Source organism: Helianthus annuus, chromosome 1, assembly GCF_002127325.2.
Source record: "Helianthus annuus cultivar XRQ/B chromosome 1, HanXRQr2.0-SUNRISE, whole genome shotgun sequence".
NCBI lineage: Eukaryota > Viridiplantae > Streptophyta > Magnoliopsida > Asterales > Asteraceae > Helianthus > Helianthus annuus.
Window position 1 is genome coordinate 3,495,574 of NC_035433.2, and position 21,545 is coordinate 3,517,118.

Consider the following 21,545-nt stretch of genomic DNA (forward strand, 5'->3'; position numbering starts at 1 on the left):
CCAAACCACACTTGGCCGTGAACCAGAATAGCTAATCAATATCAGATTCTGTTGTAACGTAAATACATCTAGCAAGGATAATCGTGCTTTCTTGTGATGCTCACATACACTATTAGCACATTGCACATAATCACATACAACCAACATATTAAATACGAATAATATCATCACTAACCAGAGGGATCAAGATACAAGGTGGACTCGAAGGAGGAGTTTCGCGGAGGGATGTTGCCATCGAGTGCTGCCGTCGGCTCAAGGGCTTTTAGGGTTTCCAATGTGTCAAATACGTGATGCGTCAAAACTCTCTATGCAATATATAACAATCCCTTGGCACCGAAACTTCCATCTTTCGTCGGGTGAATGGGGCATTTTTGTCGAGCCCATAAACTGTCATATATTGTTTCCATTAATTACATCATATCTGCGGCCCAATACATGTGCAAGTAGTAGTCCACTAAAACGAGTCGGTCCAATAAAATTTCTGAGAACTGAATTGATATATATTGTCGGCCATTTATATTGCAATTGCATTAATCTAGAATTGGAGGCACTTGTGCACACTGCTCGAATTGGAATTGGCCCAATGAAGGTTTAGTAGTGTCAGACTATTCATGTGAGTATGTCTATTACATCGGCCACTAAATCAAAATTCAACATCTTTGTCAAACTCACTTTTTTTATATTAGTCCAATAGAGAATTAGTGTATATCACGTGAATAAAATTGACAAGCTCGCCCAAGAATTGATTGTGATATATAATGATGTGTCAGTTATCACGTGACTTAGATCGACGACCCATTAACTAACCACATAATAATCCTATACCAAACATGCACCAGTTACAATAGAATACGAATTATGATAACACTTTGCGAAACGAATAACGTGACGAGTAAGGACCTTGGAAACTCGGGTTGTCACATCATCCCCAACGTGAAGGAAATTTCGTCCCGAAATTTGATAAGCAATCCAAAACAGCACAGTGTTAGATCAGGATGACTGTGGGTTTTCCCCAAGCGCCACATCATCCCCAACTTGAAAGGGAATTTCGTCCCGAAATTCACCAGTTGCATCAGAATTCAATTTGACAGTTTTAAACAGGTTAGGCTACGTGAGCTCCATCTGATTATCGCGCTCCCATGAAAACTTCGGTCCACGTTTTGAGTTCCAACGAACTCTCACGATTGAAATTTGACTATGCTAACGGATCCTGACGTCCTGGTCCATGATTTCAGTAGATTACACGACCACTGCAACTTGTCACTAGCCTTCGGTTCTAATAAGGGTGTCACTAGTTTTCCGTCGGACAAACACTTCTTCAAATTCGAAGCATAAATGTCATCGCGGACGTTACCCAATTCATCAGGTAACTCGAGTTTGCAGATCATGACCCTGATTCTTTCCAGAGTTTGAATGGCTCAAAGTGACGAAATTTTATCTTTGCCACACTCCCCAAAGCGCACCGCACCTTCCCAGGGTGGAACTTTCAATCATAACACATTCGCCTACGGCGAACTCCAAGTGTTTCCTAAGCTTAACAGCTTCCCTGACGGTCATGTGCTGCCGCCCACGATTTCCTCTCTAAACGATCTTCCCAAGGGTTTCGAGTACAAGTCCTGGATATGCGATTAGGTTGCCACCCACCTTAACCCAACAAGGAGATTAGTGTTACTGTCCATGCAATGCCTCAAACATAGTTGTCTGAATACCAGAATGGTAACTGTTGCAGTAAAACTCAACCAAAAGGTAAATGTCCTTCTAACTCTTACTAAAGTCCATCACACACATGTTCGCAACATGTCTTCGAGTGTCAGGATGGTTCATTTACTCAGACCGCTTATCCTACGGCGATAAGCAATGCCCATGTCTAGACATGAGTCGAGAGTGTTGTGTTTTGTCCCCCATAAGTCAGGTATGGTTCAACATTGGAGGTAACAGGAGTTGGCACCTCGTGCCTCAAAACCGCCTTTCTCAGAGGAATACTCATAAGCTGTGAAGACTCGTCAGTTTCCTTGATTGCAAGAAAGTGTGCTGGTAACGTGAGATCATCAACGATCACCCAGGTGATATTGTTTCTGTTTCAATGCTTCTGGTTGCCGATACTCCACCTTGACTTTACCACAAGTCAAACATCATTCACATACATTGCCAGGTGGGCCTTCATGCCCGACCACCAGTACAAGACTTATGTATCCTAATATTTCCTATAGAAATCCATACGACTAGAATATCGAGGTTGGTGTGCATTGCTCAACACAAGTTTCCTACCGTTGCCATATAATGAGATCCACCCTCGTTCCTGGGGGTAGCGAATACCATCCGCCCTGCCAGAGGTTTCTTCTCCATGCCCCGCATGGGTTCAACTTGAAAATTCCTCTTCCTTCTGTTCTCCAGTTTGAACAGAGCGAGTCTGATCAGGTAAGTTAGAGTCGGTAGTATGCTGCAAAGCTCGTGCACATTCAAGTTCACAGTCGTAACCATCCAAAAGTTCCATCCGGCGATGCCTTTAACTGATTTAGCTCTTTCGAAACAAGGGTACACGGGAGGCTCTTGTGATCGATCTAAGTAGTGCATCCGGTATCATCCAAGTAATGCCTCCAACTTAAATCCAAAGACTACGGTTTCCACCGTAGGTTGTGTGTCGTGCAGTTCCTCCTTGTAACTCCATTACGTAAGTCGTCACTCTCTCGTGTTGCATCGGTGTGTAACTGGGACTCTGATTCGGACAATCATGGTATACCACTAGATCACCCGAACCCTAGGGTAGAGACGATGCTCAGGGTATCGCAGTGTTGGGATTCGAAAGCTGAAAAGACACCCTCCTGTTTTGTCTTTCACGAACACAGCACCCTGCTGTGTTAAAGAGATTTAAGCTGCGTGATCTTCGAAAATCCTATGATGAACCTGCTGTAGTGTCTAGTGAGGCCAAGAAATTGCTTCATCCTCGGAGGGATCTTTGGTGTCGATCAGTTTCTAACAGAATGGATCTTAGCGAGATCCACGTGTATTCCCACTTCGTCGTTCATATGACCAAAAAAAATGTACCTCTCGAATCCAGAAGTTACCTTCAACAAGACTTCGCGCGTAGTGGCTCCTCTCTCGAGAGCTCTAAAACAAGATACATATGCCGCCCAGGTTGTTCCTTTCTTCTGGAAACGATTTCTAAACATCATCCATAAACACGGTCGATTCATGTGATCCATAAGCTGCTGGTGTGTTGATTATCTCGATGGTCATGGTGTACAAAGTCGCACTGGCCGCATGGCGTTTGATATGTCGTTCTATGAACTGTCACCTTGCCGAGTTCTGGATAATCAGTACACATACAAAAAGGCTTATCCTCACGGATATAATTGGGGATTCCCAAAGCGAAAACTAGATCCGACAAAACTCCTGTCCAACAGTTCTCGTAGTAGCTTATATAGTTCTTGCAACCCTCATGGTGCAAGACGGTAAGAGTACGAGTATTCGGAGCTGCCTCTGGCGTGAGATCAGCTGGGATTCTGACTAACAGTTGTGGTAGTAAACCTGAAAGTTCCTCGAATAGCACACCGAGATGGGTCATAACATTTGGTGGATCCTCGATCCTATTTTCCTTAGCCTTATCATCAGAAACGGTTGCTAACATAGCGGGGTCATCCCTCCGTAGATACTTCTGGGCTCTCATAACTGGAATGGCGCTAACCCTTGCGCCCCTCTGACGCTTTAGAACAGACAACGGTTCTCCACATAAACTTTCTCCTCACTAGTATATCTGCGCGATCTTTGGATAACCAATCCACACTAATTGCTGTATTGTAGCCATCAAGGGTAGTCGAAGGAAGGTCGATGTCGAACGCTTGTCCCACAAGGTTGAGTTTGCATCCCAACAAACATATGAGGTTTCGTTTGTCTTGCCGTCAGCCGATTCCATAACAGGTTCGGTTTCAAGAAGCATCAGGGTTAAGCAGGACAGAGACAAAGCATTTAGCTACTCATGCTAGCTACCATGTTGCTGAAATCCTAGCGTCGCCCATGCCAATCCTAAATGCCCTTCCATGAGTATCATTTCCAGTGTTGTGGTTATCGTTACGAGGATTTCCCAGTACTGACGTCGGTGTCGTCTTGCTTTAACCATGGCCAATCCATGTTGTTGGCACCTCCATTTCCATACCGTTAGTTACAATTACGGGTATCCTGATGTTGCCGTGACTGTTACCTCTAACGTCATTGCCTGAAATGGAGTCCTACAATTCTTTTACCAACAAGGTCCATCTTGTCACATTTTTCCGTGCCACGTCCTAAGACGCTACTCATTGTGCCGGCCGTTTCACATTTTCGCACCACGGTCAATTGTCTTCGTTCATGTCCTGATTAATTCGTAGGAGTTAGCTCCCATGAGCCGCTGACTGGGGTTGAAGATCCGATTAGCGTCAAATTGCTGGTGTTCGTTGTTGGTAATCAGGGTCGTCCAAATGTTGAAGTCGGTATAGTACAACTCTCATCCTTTTGTCCACCGATGCTGCAAGTTTCTTGAGTAATACACAGTTTGTTTCGAGAGTGTTGCAGAGGTGGTCGCACTTCGGGATCTAAGACGTCAATACATTAAGTTCCAGCAAACAGAGAGAAGTGAGGGAGGTATAGACCAATCATTCGACGTTGCAACATCCAACTTAGGGATGTTCGTACAAGCACCTAACATTCTACATAGTTCGCTAGGCGTTCAGATGGGTTCAAAAGGTTTCAAAGGGAAATGAAAAGAACACATTCGAGTAGGAGACAATTACTTCTATGACTCCTATAGACTGTTGTATTTCACATCGATCAAAGAACGAAACGGAATCCCTTTTACACTTGTTAAGCCTCACTGGGACTCGCATGCACCCCACATTATTATTATGTGTGCACCCACAATAATATGGTGATTTGCATGCTCATCTCAGCTCCTCCTAACTCATGTCAAATGGTTCCTCAAACTCGAGTAGCAAACAAAGAGTATCACGAAACGTAAGTCATAAATATTTATGGAAATACCACCCTATCAGTCACATAACACATGCAAGTAATACATGAATTCATACTGTTGTGCTAAACGTGCAATCACATGCAATATCATATGTAAGTGTTCACTAATTATGTTGTGCAATGAATAAACGAGAGACGAACCTTGCAGTCTGGAGCTGAGTGTCATGGTCGTATTCAGAACTTGTTCGGTTATAGTCTGGTTTTATAAAACATTTTAAAACCAAGTTCACTATAACCAGTGGCTCTGATACCAAACTGTCACACTCCCAAAATTACCACTTGCGGAAGACGCCGCGGGGCATGTGACGTACCAGGATCTAGCCACCAATCATATTGAACTCATAGATATATTGTATTAAAACTTTCATTTACTAACATTAAGTGTTACATCGTTACAAATAATTAGAAGTATACAGCGGAAGCATAATTCATTCGTTAAGTGTTTATAAACCACATGTAAAAACCAGTAGTCTTGTGTTGCGATTCCATGTATCTCGACCCATGACCACTCCAGCATCCCAGTCAGCAAGTCCCCAATGATATAAACCTACAAACCTGCAAGCATGCAGACAAGTGTGTCAGACGACGCTGGTGAGTTCAAAGTCTGTTAACCCGTTGTAGTTACCAGATATAGTATAAACAGTTCCATGATTTGATTTGATGTTGTTATTAACTCGATTACCGTATGTGGCGACTAGATGTGAATGCCCAACCCCAATGCCTCCATTTAGGCATTGGTCATGAGGTCAAGGTATCAAACAACCTTGAATAGATGTAAGGGGTCTTATATGTACACGATGTGAATGCCCAACCCCAACGCCTCTAACTAGGCATTGGTCATGAAGTCCAGGTAATTAGTTCACGCCCGTCCTTTCGGCCCGGTGTGAGGGTGCCAAACCTAATAGCGCTATCAACTAAATACCTCGTTGCTTCTTCAGCAACACGGTAGATGTATGGGGTCTTACATGATTTATACTGTGTTCAATAACCAACATCCCAAATAAACAGTTTACCCAGTATTCCCTTTAGAAACGTTTACCAGATGTCCCAAACCACCGGGACGCATGCTTGGAAAAGTGCAGTGAACTCACCTTAGGTTGCTCGGTATGTTAGTTACTTGTTCACACATAATTAGTCAAAGCCTATGATGTTCATGTACACGAAATCAGTTTACGTTCACGTTGTTCACGCATGTTCATAGTGTGTATTTCGCAGCAAGGATCATCGCAAACAGATAACAATCGTTCATAACACACGTATCAGATAGGTTCATAATTCGCATGCATGTTTCGAAATAGTACTTAACAGTTAAATGAGCTGTTCATCATAAGCAAGTATTCGATTCACATATATCTAATCACATGATTAACACCTCGAATTGTATGTATATGATATCATGATACACTCTAGTTGTTCGATATATATACTGATTCATGGAACGGCTTCACATTCCCTAGTATCCTCAGTCATCACTATCATCATTAACAGGTGGTAACATTGTCTTTCATTATCATACTCGTTCAAAGTTACAATCTGTTGGTGAGCTTCAGTCCTAACGAAGAAACTCTTATGGCAGCGAAACTTCATACTTTCGTCGGCCAATGAGTGACAAGACTTCCTAGTTGTTTGTCGACGAAACCTTAAGGAGTTTTGCTGATGTGTGTGTGTGATCCACTCTACAAGTGGCCCGATTACATGCAAAGCCCAAATTACCAATTCACACAGTGTATGGGTTATTATATAACACCACCATTAAGATTAGTAATCCCTAAACTAGTTATAACCACAATTGTTTAACATGCTACCCCTTAGAGTCAACAACAACAGCACTAAATATTCAAACAAAACCACATCAAGCAATTATCGTGATGACCCTAATATTATATGATCTAGATCAATAATTAACGTATATCTTGCTAACATCTAGATTAACGATCCCAATGAATGGAACATCATATCATCATCTAATCTTAACCATACTAGCAGACCTCGACACACATAAAAATCATGCAACCCAACCACACTTGGCCGTGAACCAGAATAGCTAATCAATATCAGATTCTGTTGTAACGTAAATACATCTAGCAAGGATAATCGTGCTTTCTTGTGATGCTCACATACACTATTAGCACATTGCACATAATCACATACAACCAACATATTAAATACGAATAATATCATCACTAACCAGAGGGATCAAGATACAAGGTGGACTCGAAGGAGGAGTTTCGCGGAGGGATGTTGCCATCGAGTGCTGCCGTCGGCTCAAGGGCTTTTAGGGTTTCCAATGTGTCAAATACGTGATGCGTCAAAACTCTCTATGCAATATATAACAATCCCTTGGCGCCGAAACTTCCATCTTTCGTCGGGTGAATGGGGCATTTTTGTCGAGCCCATAAACTGTCATATATTGTTTCCATTAATTACATCATATCTGCGGCCCAATACATGTGCAAGTAGTAGTCCACTAAAACGAGTCGGTCCAATAAAATTTCTGAGAACTGAATTGATATATATTGTCGGCCATTTATATTGCAATTGCATTAATCTAGAATTGGAGGCACTTGTGCACACTGCTCGAATTGGAATTGGCCCAATGAAGGTTTAGTAGTGTCAGACTATTCATGTGAGTATGTCTATTACATCGGCCACTAAATCAAAATTCAACATCTTTGTCAAACTCACTTTTTTTATATTAGTCCAATAGAGAATTAGTGTATATCACGTGAATAAAATTGACAAGCTCGCCCAAGAATTGATTGTGATATATAATGATGTGTCAGTTATCACGTGACTTAGATCGACGACCCATTAACTAACCACATAATAATCCTATACCAAACATGCACCAGTTACAATAGAATACGAATTATGATAACACTTTGCGAAACGAATAACGTGACGAGTAAGGACCTTGGAAACTCGGGTTGTTACATATATATTAAGTCTAATTGTACCATCACGAAATAACGCATTTTAATTACAGCGCGGATAATGATCGGGAAAAATACGGGATGTCACATTCCAATCCTACCTCCCAAATTTTGATGCTAAAATATTTGGTTCTTCAGCCCTAGGCCCTGGTTGCATAATTATCTTATCAGGCAAGAAACTGTTGATGCCAAAAATGGGGAGAAGCCTAAAAACCAGATATGATAGCCATAGGAGCTGCAACTGCCAAGAAAAGGACAGATGATAGAAGCAGGGGCGGAACTAGTGTTATGTGAGCCGTAGCACGGGATACCCCACAACTTTCTTGGCGTACTACAATCTTTTATTTCATTTCTGTTTTTTTTTTTTGGTGGTGATACCCTTAATCAAATGTTAGGATACCCCTAAATGTAATAGAAGAGGATAAGATGAAATGAAGTTTCAGAGAAAATGAAAATTTTTGGTTACATAAAGTTGCAGGTTACAGAGCATACTTTCTTGAAGAAGGAAGAAGATGAACTCATAATAATTAATATTTAAAATAATATTATGAGTATTGGGATATTAAATGAAAATGAACACTACTAAATCTGGAAAAGTCAAAAGTCACTTTTCAAAATATCCAATTAATGTTCAACCTTTTATTCAATTTACTATAAACATTTTTTTTTTGAAAAGTAATTTATTGTAAACATTACTTATTTGTTTTTTTACTTTGTTTATTTATTATTTTATAGTTTTACCTGCATAAAAGATTCCCTGAAAATGATATGCATCAACATTTTTTATAAAATATACCGTGGTTATTTTTTAAACTAACAAAAAGGTTAAAAGTGAAAATAATACTTGAAAAAAGATTAAAATAGTTCTTTTTAAATACATAATAATACTTGAAAAGATTAAAGTGGTTCTTTTTAAATACGTGATTTAATAAATTATCTTTTTTGTTTAAATGTAAAGAAATATTATATAAACATGAAGAATATATACATGTTTTATCAATTCTATGGATATACGAATAAGAAAAATTTTAAACTCCAGTCATAAAATTAAAGATAAAGATCTTAGACACGATTCGTAATATTATTTATTATAAACTAAGTATTATTTATAAAACCTATAAATAAGATTTAAAGTTTTATAAAAAAAAATTTTATAATGTTCTCGTGTGTAGTACACGCATTAAAAAAAATGATAATCAATATAAGCTTTAAATTGTAAAAAGAAGAATTTAAGGGCCTATTTTTACTAGCTGCACAGGGCCCTTGAATTCTCAGGGACGGGTCTAGGTAAAAAAAATTGGGATACTCCTAAATTTTTCTTCTAGTTCCGCCACCGGATAGAAAGGGCCATTGATATGGTTGAAAAACAAAAAGAGCCCTTTGTTGGTGACATAGATCATGAAGAAAGAAGATCAAAATTCAAAAGAGATCAAAGAGGTCTAAGTGTTGCCTTGGTGAAAGATCAGATAGAAAGTTAAAGAGCGAGGAAAGAGAGATGTGAGGCAAGATATAAAAATAAATAAAATTGATAAAGTTGATATGAGGCCTCCAATAGTTATCCAAAAATCCAAAACTCTTGCAAAATTTGAAGCTAAAAAGAGACAAGTTCCTCAAACTCAACCAGGAGTTCAAACTCACGAAAAATAAGAATGTTATAAAATGGTGGTTAACGTGTTAGCTGGTTTGGTCTTGTGACTGCCACAAAACATACAATTCGAAATCGCCCTGACTATCCATGAACACCCAAAAGTTTATTATTGGTGATTATCTAAGTAAAGGGATGAATCAATATATAATGTAAAAGTTATTAATCTCTTTTTATTTTTAATTCACAACTAATTAAACCAATTGTTATAAATAGGACAGTTTAAAACCACACATGTTAAGGAAAAGCATCTTGAGACAACTTAATTTAAATGAGAAAATGAAAAAACTAACTAAAAAACACGTTGAGGACCGCAAGGGCGTTTTTTATATTATACATGTGATAAAGTGCCTTTTAATATATATATATATATATATATATATATATATATATATATATATATATATATATATATATATATATATATATATATATATATATATATATATATATATATATATATATATATATATATATATATATATCTAAGGGAGGGTTCATTTGAGAAGAAATTTAATGTGAGAAGAAAAAGAAGAAATGGCATATTAGTAAAATGTTATTTCATTTATAACTCATATCATTAATTTTTCTCTCTTTAATTAATTAGTCAACTAATTATTAATTATCCTACATATAATCTACAAAACCTACAAATATCAAAATTTTCCTACATATACCCTACACATTATAGAATTTTATCCTACACAGTCGAAATTTATCATACACACTTCGAAATATATATCCTACACAACTCGTGATTTATCCTACACAAACTAGTAATTTATTCTACACCTTAAATTAAGTTGTTTTTTTAATTTGAAAAAAAATATATATATATATTTTCAAAAGGAGTTACAAATTTAATTTAGCTAGTTATTAAATGGGAAGAATACACATTAATGATTTAGTAAGTTTACCAATATACCCTTATATTAAAATTAAATTCAAATATTAAATAAAGTAAAATGAAGCATTTTTATTGGTTGAACTTCTTCTTTTTTCTTCTTACAAAAAAATTCTTCTCATTTGAACCCTCTACTGTATAGTGGAGGGTTCAAATGAGAAGAATTTTTTTGTAAGAATAAAAAAGAACAAACTTCAACCAATAATAATGCTTCATTTTACTTCATTTAATTTTTGTATTTAATATGGGTGAAAGGGTATATTGGTAAAATTAGATAGATCATTAATTCTTAGTCTTCCTTTTTAATAGCTCACTAAATTAAATTTGTAACTTATTTAAAAAATATATATATATATTTTCAAAGAAGAAAAAAAAAATTAATTTAAAGTGTAGGATAAATTATGAGGTGTGTAGGATGAATTACGAGTTGTGTAGGATAAATTTCAGTATGTGTAGGATAAATTTCTAAAACGTGTAAGATAAATTTTGATGTGTCTAGGCAAAAATTTTAGTGTGTAGGATGATACTCTTTATGACTAATTAATTAGTAAAAAAATAATAATAAATGAGATGAGAGAAAAACTATTTAATGTTTTACAATTGTACCCTTTATTCTTTTTCTTCTCAAATGAAGCTCCCCCTATATATATATATATATATATATATATATTGGATATACTGCATATATGCATTATACAAAAAACAAAAATCTTGGAAAAAAAACGTTTTATTACACATGTGTAATATAACATGTATTACATATCGTTTTTGCCTTGCGGACCGCAAAGACTTTTTCTTGTGGTCCACAACGTGTTTTTTAAGTTCCGGGTATATGTATTACGTACGTGTAATACAGCTTCGGATGAAGTTTTTTAGTTTTCTTGTTAAAAGGAGTTTCTGATGATCCTTCCCTTCCCTATATGATAATTTATCAATATGTGGTTTTATTAGTATAAAAAATGGAGAGACCATAGACATGGATGAACCATTCAGGATGGATAATACATGCATTCAAATATAAGTAAATACCTTGTGGGCTTATAGACAGATTAGAATAATTATAAAATTTTCAAACTACATATATTAATCCAACTTTAAAGAAGACAAATAAAAAGGTTTATAAGGTGTTGGTTAGACGTGTTTGGTCTTGTGACTTGTAAAATCCACCAAAAAAAAAAGCAGATTAGTCGTCTCTTTTTATTTATAAATACCCGAACACATACTCTTCTCTTTCTGCAATCACAGTTTCCTTAGTGACCGCTGCCTGGAAGGGAGCCTACCACATTTTGGATTGATAACTTAATTAACTTTCAATATTTCAACCTAGTGGGATTGTATCCTTGCTGACTCAAACCACTAGGTTGAGGGTAACGTCGCCTTTAAAAGAGGGGCCTACTACTATAACTAAGATAATCTCTTAAAATGCCCAAAATGCGGAAATCATTAAAAGGGTACATGAAAGATAAGTCGGATCCAAGTGATTCTTTTATCTGTTTTTAATTTTATTTTATTTTTTTATTTTTATCTTTTTATTAGTTTAAAAATCTTTTCTCAAAGTTTGGTTCGATTAGACGTTGACGATAAGGTGGTATTAAAAGCTCTTGTGTACTTGGTCGACCTCGGTATCTTGCCATCACTATACTACATCCGCGATGGGTGCACTTGCCCTAGCGTGTGTGTAGAGTGATAGTAGAATATCAGGTTTTATAAATTTAATACTTGAAATCGACGAGTAAAAAGAGCTAAAAATATACTAAAAATTATAGACACCCGCACGCACGTCAAGTACTTAAACACTTTTTCTTGAACGGTCAACTAAATCATCGGATAAGTATCTTGGGATACCCTCAATCGAGCTAATGTATCCCCTCCTTCGTAACGGTCAGAGTTGGATGCATACCCGAGCCACCAGTTCCCAGGAAAACTCACCCGCCCGAATGCCCATTGCAGTAAAACCCGGTTCGGCTCGGTTTTGAACTGGCAACCTCCAAAGAGGCCTAGTTCTAAACCTCATTGCCACCACCAATGTCCTTCAAAGTGAGGCTACTGAGAGTTGAACTTAGAACCTCAAGGAGAAAAACCAAGTGATTAACTATTAGACCAACTTGTTAGAACAAGATAGGGAAATAGTGACCGGTTTGTCAAAACCCGATAGATCTATCAATATATCTTGTGTCCTCCCTCCAAGAGGTTAATGATGATAGCGGCAGGGAAAAATCCATGGATAAGCCCTCGAAAGGGTAAATAATGGCCCTTACTCAAGGCCACCATTGGCTACATTCATTGTCGTCTATTAATCATGTCAACTAAAAATAAAACGTGTTTCTCTACCGAAATGTATGAGGGACACTTTCAAAAGCCCAATGACATTCGGGTGCGATTGAAAGTTTGAAACAAAAGCCCAATCAAGTAGGTATTCACCTAATAGTTCCCTATATATGAGGGACACGTTCAAATCAATTCCAAGTCTACTAACAAAGATGTTCGCTCAACTTTAGACTTATGAAAACATTTTATATGTTAACTGTAACACCTCGTAAAACCACGTCCAATGATATATTGACACGTAATAAACCCTAATAAAGTCAAACCTTGAATTTAAGGGACTAATTTTTCAAAAAATCGAAAAACATTAATTATGAAAGAACTAGAAGTATTAACATACCTAAAATAAGTTTCTGAATAACCTTTTACGGTTTTATATTCACAAATGAGCCACTTGTTGATCAAGTGTAGCCGTTTGCGTAATTAATTGAAAGTTTGCGCGGTAAAGGGTTAAAAGCGTCAACATGTTAATTCTTACCTCTGAGTGACCTTTTAACAATCCAAGAGCTTCATGATATTTAATTATACTCTCGGGAATGCCAATCGTTGGCCGTCCAAGGCTTTTATGCCTTAAAGTGATGTTACGCGCAACTTTGCAAATATAAGGGGTTAAAAGTGTCAATATGTTTAATTATACCTCTGAATGACCTTTTAGCAAACCCGAAGCATTATGATGTTTAATAATACTCTCATAAATACCTAACATGGATTATATAAGGCTTCAATACTGTTAAACGATGATATGCGCAAGTTTGTGCATTAGAGGGACTATTTGCGTCAAACTGCAAAAGTCTATCGATTCGTATAGTATTGAACCTTCCGGAATATGATCATAAGTTAAGCATGCCCTAAATATCCTTTACATAGCTTAGAAATAGGCTTAGAGGTGTTTGGTGCGCAAAAATAAACTTATTTGATCAACAGGGACTAAAAGCGTCAAAAAGTGCATAAGTTTGCATTTTCGCGCATATCTTACGTTCTTAATATATCCGGACATCCAAAAATTTATGTAAGCATTACAATATTTTATTTTAGTGTTTGGCTTGATAAAATTCCATTCGTCGCGTAATTTGGTTCGTTTTTCGCGTCCGTCCGTGTTTCGTCGTAATTAGCCGAACGACGTGACCGTACGCCAAACGAACCGACATCCGGCATGTTTTTTAGCATGTTTCATGTCCCCTATGCTTAGGCATCATTGTAGAGCCTTAATAATGGTTTATCGGGCCTCAGATGTGTCGGGAATGGCATTTATCAAGTGCATGGGCCAAAAGTGACAACATTGAAAATACTGTGAGCTGGTGTAAGGACCGTATACAGGACCTCATATGGTCCATATACATGTGCCAGTACCAGAAAATTCAAAAACCAGCTTTGGTTTTGCTCTTTGTCTCACATATTTGATTCTAGGGGCTGGTATTAGTATACCCATGGTTTTCTAAATCAGGGGGCATACTTGTAGGGATGAGATCGAATCCCGTTTATCGAGAAACGATCCTAACGGCTCTCAAAAACCTATAAGTACCCCCCCTTGATTATGGCTTTCCTTGCTCATTCACTTCCAATCTTGCTCTCCTACTCAAATCTGAGGATCCTGACTTTGGGGAACCTCCTTTTGAGTTATCTTCTGCCCTTAGACCTCTTGTAAGTGTCCTTCCTTGCTTTGTTCTTTTTATTCGGCTTTTAAAGTCGAAAAGTCAAACGTTTCGATAAACGCTTTGACTTTTAGCTAGACCTTGTATGGTCGAGCCATGGTTCGCAGCGAACATGGCTACGTGATCGTAATTAGGTAGGTGTTAAACCCTCAAAAGGGTACCTCCTAATTACCACGTTTACTTAGTTAATTGTCGGGTCAAAGTAATTAAAATAAAAGTCAAATGGGTTAGTTTTAAATAAAATTCATAACTAATAATATAGAAGCTATAAAATCAGTTTTGTCACTTTAATAACTCGGTAAATATTAGTTGAACATGTCTAAACATGTTCAACCCGACAATTCTAAGTATAGGCTCGGTTCACAACCGAAAGTCGCAAAGTTTGACCTTTGCTTTGACTTCATTTCTGACCCAAATTAGCTTAGTTTAATTATGCCTGAGGGTTCCTTTGTGACCATATTATATGTTAGTATAACCCCCTGAAGTTATACTACTTGGTCCTTTAGCTTGTAATACTTTGATATTCTCATTCGGTTTGTAATATATTTATCTTTCGCTTCCGCTGTGCATAAAATTGTGTTGTTTGACTATGATGATATCAACTACGTCACGATACTCCCCACCGGGCCCACCGGTAATACGTGGAAATATCGGGGTGTGACAGGTTGGTATCAGAGCCAACATTGAGTGAATTAATCACTAGCCTTTGTGTTTAATCTCAATGACACAGTAGCACATTCCTTGACCTTCTGAGTCTAGACTTAACATAGGAATACTCTCAATCCTAATCTGGCAATTTTTACTTCCAATTTTTTTTATATATTTTGAATATGTCGCCAAGCGAAGAAGCTGTATTAGAAATGCTCCACTTCCGGAGCCTTGAAATGCTGAGCTTCGTATCGCGGCTAGAATGAAACGTGCATCCAGGGAGAAGACATTCAGAAATAAAGTGAAGAAGAAAACTCATTTTGCTGAAGATCGTTTCCTCAGTAGTCCTTATAAGGACATATTTATCTTTCAGTCCCTTCAAGGACAACATTATTCCTTTCAAGTCCCGTCTGGGGCACACCTGTACTTTTTAATTTTGTAGTGGAATGATTAAATCTAAATTTTCATTCTAAACATGAAAAATGAAATAAATGAAAAATAACATTCCTTTTATAAGATCTACCATTATAATAAGATGGCAAAATCTAAAAAGGACAAGACCTAGCCACGTGTCATTTTAAGACAGGGCCAAGATGGTAGTTCCTCAATTAGATTCAGATCCTTATTAACATCTCAATTTAGGTTTGTTTTGCGCTTAATATTAAAAAGAATCTTAAAGGTAAAACCTAGCCTACATGTCATTTCAGACATGGCCAAGATGGTGAAACCTATTCAAGAGATTCAGATCCTTGTTAACACCTAAGAACATGTTAGCACTCTTGACAAATGTGACTCGAGAAAATCACAACAGTCATCCTTATATTGGATTCTTCCAATTTTTTTTATCTAGCCTAGTGATTCAGAAATCATGGCTTAAATCATCCTATAAGATGATCATACTGTTAACACCTGAGAACGTGTTAGCACTCTTGACAAAAGTGATTCGAGAAAATCACAATAGTCATCCCTATATTGGAATTCTTCAAATTTTCCTGATTTAGCCTAATGATCCAGAAATCATGGCTTATATCATCCTATAAGATGATTATATTATGAACATCCATTAGTGATGAAGTGCCTACGGGCTAAACTTGTTGTCCGATAAGACAACGACAGTGGTGGTCTTTGACCCCCTGTCTAAAAATGTTGGACTATGTCCAAGCATAATAGTCTGTATGATCCATACGATCTCGACTAATAGCATCTGATAAGATGATCATATCATAAACATCCCTTAGTAAGGAAATGCCTATGGGCTATATCTATTGTCCTAAAAGACGAAAGACAGTTGTAGTCTTCGACCCTCTGTCAAGAAAAGTAACCAACTATGTTTAAACCTTAAATGCCTTGATCCTATACGATCATAGCTTATAAATTCAAAACTTTCCTCGTGACAAGGCCCTTGTGCCATTTCAATATCCTTAATAGCTTATGGCTGGATTAATTATAATAAAAATTTAAAATAATCCTGATTACCAAAATAACTAAGAATGGTCTATTAATACCATGGTTAATGAATCATCGAAGATGATGGTTCCAAAATAAACTCCCTGTCAAGAAAAGGGTAATGAACTATGTTCAAACCTTAATGCCTCGATTCTCTAAAATCGTGGGTTATAAATTTAAAACTATCCTTGTGATTAGGCCTGTTGTGCCACTTTAATATCATTAATGTTTTATATACTAGGATAAATTATAATGAAAATACTAATATAATTAACAAATTAACCAATATGGTTTATATTACCATGGTTAATGAATCGTTAAAAATGATGATTCCATAATAACCTTGGAATAAATCATTGTCAATGTCTATGTAGCAATCAAGCTACATGGCTGGATCAGAGGAGGTCAATAGCCACCCGAAGGAAAACAATGATACTACCAGAATTAATATTACTGGTGCGGAACTGCAGGCATTAATAGATAATGATGTTACTCGAGCTCTTGACAGACAATATAATGAATCAAGTGATACCCACTCTAAGACTCTATCTATGGCTCGTAGTAAGCCCCCTACTAAAACACATGAGTCGAAGGAGGACGATGTTCATCACTCATTAAATCAGAGGAGTGTCCCGTCTAGATAGATTGTGCTTCATCAAGAGGCACCAATTAAGAGCTGCTCATATAAATATTTTGTCTCCTGCAAGCCCAGAGACTTTACAGGAGAGAAAGGAGACATCGATTGCATAACATGGCTCGATGAGATGGACACTGTTGTTGACATCAACGGTTGTGCAGAACAAGATGTTGTGAAATTTTTTTCACAATCATTTAAAGGAGAAGCGTTGGCATGGTGGAGATCATTGCTCCAAGCCACGGGAAAGGTCCTACTTTACAACTTATCTTGGGATTAATCCGTTGCATTAATCAAGGAAAATTTTTGCCCTCAGCATGAGGTAGAAAAGATAGAAACAGACTTCTTGACTCTAGTCATGAAGGATTTAGATTGCCAGGCATACGTGACAAGTTTTAACATTATGTCCCGCCTAGTTCCTTATTTAGTCACCCCTGAACCTAAACGCATAGCGCGTTTTATTGGAGGCCTAGCACCAGAGATAAAAGGAAATGTTAAAGCATCTAGGCCTACCACATATAGGTCCGTGGTGGACTTATCCTTATCTCTCACCTTAGATGCAATCAGAAATAAGTCTGTTAAGGCTTCTGGCGAGGGAAAAGGGGAAAGAGAGGAGGAGAACTCTCATCGATCTGACAAGAAGAAAAAGGGAAGTTTTAAGAACAAGAAAGATTCTGAGTTTAGGAAAAACTCGAGTCAGTCTAATAACAGACCCAAATGCAGTAACTGCAGAAAGCAACATTCTGGGAAATGTAGAATTGACCCACGTGCTAAACTATGTGGAATTTGCAAGACCAAGGGTCACACGACTTTAGATTGCAAGGAGTTGAAGAACGCGACATGTTACAGTTGTAACGAGGAAGGGTACATCAAAACCAACTGCCCAAAACTTGTAAAGAAGCATGGAGAGGCCAGGAAGACAAACGCATGAGTCTTCCAGAGGAACGCCCAGGAGATGGAGCAGAATGATGACACTATAGCGGGTACCCTCCCTTATCAAGAATTTTATGCAGAAATTTATTTGATGATGGCACATATAAGTCTATTATGAACAATAAATGTTGTAAACTGTTGTCTCCGCCTGATTAGGACTCCGGTCATATAACGCGAGGTAGAAATTGGCTGATGATACTTTAGAGAATGCTCTAACAAATCTTAGATAGATATTTTATATCTATTAGGAATCACTCTTTTCTGATATCCTTATGGCAAGCTTTCAAGCTATCCAAATTCATCAATATAATAAAGACAGATGTGACATTTTGATCCCCTGTCAAAAAGGTGATGGACTAGGTCCAAACCTTAAATGCCATTGATGGTCTTTTGAGACCTAGGCTAAGTAATATTGATATATTTTTAAAAATAACGTTCATTAAGAATGTTAGTATTATATTGGCCTGTATGGTTTAATGATACCATGGTTAGTATATGCTAACGCCATCAGGTGATGAATAGCAGTTGTTGGATTGCAACTAAGTAATTGATTCATTTGGTGATTGGAACCAAATCTTGAGTATGACAAACTCAGATAAGACAACAGTCAATCGTGCCATTGATAATGCGACGCATGCTAATGATGCTACAATTGTAAACCTTAGAATTTCCAAAGATGTTCTTCAAACTATGATAGACGCAGCTGTTGGAAAAGCTGTGAAGAAGGCCGTGAAAAAGTTAAAGGGGCATAATGCTACATGCTCCGAATCTCATCCAAGACTACCCTTCCTTACTCACGAGAAGGATCTCGTTCATGCCTCTAATGCAAAGGATGAACTAAAAAGGAAAAGGGAGGAAGATAACTCCCAGAGTTCTAAGAAAAAAAGAACAAACAAAGGTCCAAATAGAAACCTGTATGCAAGACCAGCAAGAAGCGCCATTTTGGGAAGTGCAGGTTCGAACCAAAATCCCAATCTCAACCTCTACCTTGTGGGATCTGCAAGTCTAAAGGACATAAAACGTTGGACTGCAAGGATATGAAGAATGCAGTCTGCTTCGGCTGTAATGAGAAAGGCCGCATCAAGACTACATGCCCTAAGTCTGTTAAAGGAAAGGCGGCTAAGAATAGAAAGCCTAAGAATGAAAGCGCCTAAAATGCCTAAGATAGTTCATATAAATAATGGCATCAAGTACATTCCTTAACATTTATCAGCGATATAAATTCTAAGAGTTTTATTTTGGTTCGGGTACCAATAAATCCTTCATAAACTATAAGTATAGCAAACTTTTAAAATCTTTCATAAGAACCCTAGGTATTAAGCGTAAGGTAAAACTTACAGACAAAATCATAGGAACCATTTCTTCTGTTCCTGTCAGAAATCTTTAGTCATAAATTCTAGTGCACCCTCTCCCTAGATGAAGTACGTCAGAATATGTAATTGATATCTCTTGATCTCTATCGATTAAGAATACCAGATGGTATGACAAAAAGCGCCATATGAGGGCTGGTGTATCTTAATACGTTCCATAGATTGCTTCCATGCCTGATCAGTATAGAGGTTTAATGCATGGAACCACAAAGATATCCCAATGATCATATGGTACTAAAGCCAACTAATTGTATTCAAAGAAGATATCCAGAATGGAATTGTAGGTGTCTCTGATTAAGAAATCTGTAGACTCGTAACATAAATGTGCAACTTATCTGACTCAGGCACAGATAAATGAACTGGAGCATGAGATTTGGAAAATCTCTGTAATCTCCGTGTGTCTTGATTATCTTCTCCAAAGATTACCCTGTTTACCTCCTTAGAGGCAAGTAGAGTTAAGATTAACATCCCGCTTAGGGCTGCAATTATTGTGAAATCTCCATGATAACTAGTACCATCATTGGAAGAAACGAAACCCTGATTAAGTGAGTTTTAAAATAGAGGTTCATATAGCCTAACTCAATATTCTGAGAGCTGATATTGTTAAATAAGAAAGACGGTTCATTTTGTTTATGCATTGATTACCGCAACCCTATTTAGGCAACAATTAAGAATTGCCATCAGCTGCCCAGGATCGTCGATTTATTCGACCAACTGTAAGGGTTAGCTATTCCTTAAGATTAGTTTTAAGCAGTGTTTGTAATAACCATCTCACCATAAAATAAGTTTTTCTATAACAATTATTATGTAAGTATCAAGGCTACTCCTTTGGGGACCTTGTATAGATGGAATGTTAAACATCTATTGTTAGAACAATAGATTGGGAAGTCCAATTATCAGGATCTGAAAGTTGCATTGGAAACGACAAATAAGATTATTCGAATTCGTAATCATCTTAAAGTTGCCCATAATCGGCAGAAAATTGAGGATTGATAAAAGTCGCAACCTTCTTAAGTCCTTAATAAGGAATAAGGTTCAATCGAAGGTATCGCCCTAAGAAGGGTGTGCTAATTTTAAACTTCTCAGGATAAGTTAAGTCCTAGATATATAGGAATATTCAGAAATCGAATGCAACAAAGGGCAATAGCCTATAAGCTAAGCCCTATATAAGGAGCTCAATGGAGCTCGCAATGCTACCCACACTGATGATTTAAGGGTATGTTTCGCCAATAAGTTGAGACACGTTATCATAATGAGAGGCAGATTAATGAAACTTTATGGTTGGATGAGAAACCTGTATAGATTAAGAATCGTCAGGTTAAGAAGCTGCAAAAGAGAGTATGTACCTATTGTATAGGTCAACTGGGATACCCTTCGAGGCCCAAATATACTATGGAAGTTAAGTCCATGATACATCAGAAAGTACTTCCATTACTTTAGCAAATCTCGAGGTCAAGATTTCTTTTAAGGGGGTGAGGATGTAACACCTCGTAAAACAACGTCCAATGATATATTGACACGTGCAATAAACCCTAATAAAGTCAAACCTTGAATTTAAGGGACTAATTTTTCGAAAAATCGAAAAACATTAATTATGAAAGAACTGGAAGTATTAACATACCTAAAATAAGTTTCTGAATAACCTTTTACGGTTTTATATTCACAAATGAGCCACTTGTTGATCAAGTGCAGCCGTTTGCGTAATTAATTGAAAGTTTGCGCGATAAAGGGTTAAAAGCGTCAACATGTTAATTCTTGCCTCTGAGTGACCTTTTAACAATCCGAGGGCTTCATGATATTTAATTATACTCTCGGGAATTCCAATCGTTGGCCGTCCAAGGCTTTTATGCCTTTAAGTGACGTTACGCGCAACTTTGCAAATATAAGGGGTTAAAAGTGTCAATATGTTTAATTATACCTCTGAATGACCTTTTAGCGAACCCGAAGCATTATGATGTTTAATAATACTCTCATAAATACCTAATATGGATTATATAAGGCTTCAATACTATTAAACGATGATATGCGCAAGTTTGCGCATTAGAGGGACT